A 2,431-nucleotide genomic window follows, 5' to 3' on the forward strand; every position below is an offset into this window, starting at 1 on the left:
TCTTGGCGTGAGAAAATCCTACCACGAGCATACCATCGTGCCTTATAACTTGTTGCTTTACATGTGTCGCACGACATGCAATAGAAGAGTAAGTTTGATACGTTAAAATAAAAGGAAAATGCAAATAGTATAATAAAGATGTATGCAGGTTTCTTGAGCACATTGGCGCGAATCTAAATTAAAGAAATTTAATAGATCGCGTGCCAACATGAGTACATCAGAGCGTGACAAAAAAGCCAGAAAGACTGGGGACCAAAATGGCTACACGCCAAATGTGGCGTCAAATAGCGGACAAAATCTTGGTGTTGTCACCACCCTAAAACGGCGTTGCATGTAGGCTCCCTAACTGCGCCTAAAACCCCTCAATAAAAAAAAAGTAGCGACATCTGTTGAAGATTGCCGCTTTCCTCCTCTCCTGCCCGTTCTCTCGGCGCTCGGCCCTCCGATTGGCCGAATGCTGTCACGTGCTCTCTCGCGTTTTTTTTCTTGCTTGTTTTTTGTTCCCGCCACCATCGCCGTGCCAGACCATTGCGAGCCGTGTATGGAGGCACCACGCATCGCGTCTCCTTTGCGCTTTTAAGGCGTAGTGTTCGCGATTCCGTCTTGCTCGGCATTCGGGTGCAGAACACGCGAAACAGACGGCAAGCGACTCTTCCGGATTCCATCAGCGAAGCGAGACGCGGCGCAGAGGAAGGTCTGGCTTCAAAGAATCAGCCGCGCTGATTTCAACCCAACACAATGGTCCCGGCTGTGTGAGGTAAGCGAGCGATTCTTCAATGATCCCTAATCTCACATGCTGCCACTTGCTGTGTGAGGCTTCGTTAGTTTTTCTCCCTCCTAAGTGCCGCACTGTTCACGCTGCATGTTCGCGCTGCATTTGCAACTTTCGTGGCCGGATTTCATCTTGTCCTCAAACGCACGTGGTTTTTGTTGACTCGGTTATACCATCCATGGCGTTGTGTTTGTGTGGCCTGAATGTATGCGAACGTCACGTTTTGAGTGTATCGCAGTATGTTACGAAGCGGTGACGGTACGTAGGGAAAAATGGGCGCTTACCTGCGGAAAGACGATTAGGGCTATTTAGCTAGGGCGACTTTGCGCCTTGAGCAAAAACTCGGTGGTCGGCGAAGAGCAATGTTCTTGTCGCTAAAACTTGTCGCTATCGTCCTAGATCTCGAGGACCGATAACTATCTCGAAAATGGTAGAAAGTGCTGCGCGTGAAAAGTGTGCTCAGTATTCTAGTCGTGTATCGCGTCGCAGAACAAGAGATAATGACCTGTGCTGGTGCCGAGCTGAAAAAGGAAAACGGTATACAAGACTTCCCGGCGATATGTAGCAGAACAAGAGATAAGTACCTGTGCTGGCGGCGAGCTAAAAAAGGAACACCGTATACAAGACTTCCCGGCGATAATAACTTTTGCCGGGAATGTTGTGTTACGCCTTATACTTGAAGGAGCGAGGTTTTACGGTGACCTTGTTTTCTGATTTAACGTTTGCGCAGGATCACTTCACGGATGATCAATTTGAGCCGGTGATTCTGCAGAGCTGTGGCACAAAAAAATTGAAGCGTCAAGCCATTCCATCGCTCTTCGTTCATCGGAAGCAGCTGAAGCAGAGGAAGCCGCCTGCCAAACGTAAGAATACACCGTGCACTTCAAAGACATTACCGTGTCGGAATGCCGACATCCTCAAAAACGAAGAGGTTTGAGGTTGTAGCATTCTTTGGGGCGGATTATGGTAATTTCGAATAAACAACAGTACATCCTCTCACCAGTTTTATGGATTTTAATTTCCAGCATAAAATACGTACAATGTGTGAGTTGGGTATATATGAAGCTGTGGGTGTATCAAATTAAATATAGATTTAATCTCCCCCATCATGCAGGTTCTGGTGTGACATCTTGCAGCACACATTTTTCACCATCACAAGAGAGAAATGGTGTTGTTGGTGAGTCAGTAATTACTGTGTGATGCCAATCACCATGTTGCACTTGGTACGATGCAAAGCCCATTGATGGTGAATGTTCTTTTTTTTCATGAACTCTTTGGAAGCTGGCTCTGCTGACAGCTTGCCACCGCGCTCAGAGTAAGGTGATTTTCATCCATAAAGCAAACACATAGGGGCTTTTCGTCCTTGCCTTTTTTTTTCTTCTCGTGCTTTCGTGTCTAACAGTAATGTTATGCGCAGGCACAGAGGCATCTTTGGCACCGAGTGGCCTTGAGCTCCTGCTCGCAGCTGTGGACTGCATTGATGGTGAGGATCTCTGGTAACTTCAGAAGAGAGAAGGCAGGAATATGAGATTCTTGACAACACGAAAGAAAATGAATAACAATCGATCGGGGCCTCATTTCATTTCGACAAGAATACTTGTCTTCGTCCGGCCCAGAGAAATACAGTCTGCTTAACATAACAGTTGGTGATGCATTATT

General features: G+C 46.8%; 1 long non-coding RNA gene across 1 annotated transcript; it reads left to right on the forward strand.

Annotated features, from left to right (window-relative positions):
- Positions 1 to 614: 614 nt before the first annotated feature.
- Positions 615 to 2,066, forward strand: LOC125943762 (uncharacterized). The gene is made up of 3 exons (XR_007465881.1): positions 615 to 757; positions 1,503 to 1,635; positions 1,887 to 2,066. It is a non-coding gene; the product is annotated as an uncharacterized LOC125943762 (long non-coding RNA).
- Positions 2,067 to 2,431: the final 365 nt, after the last annotated feature.

This window comes from Dermacentor silvarum, chromosome 3, assembly GCF_013339745.2.
Source record: "Dermacentor silvarum isolate Dsil-2018 chromosome 3, BIME_Dsil_1.4, whole genome shotgun sequence".
Taxonomy (NCBI): domain Eukaryota; kingdom Metazoa; phylum Arthropoda; class Arachnida; order Ixodida; family Ixodidae; genus Dermacentor; species Dermacentor silvarum.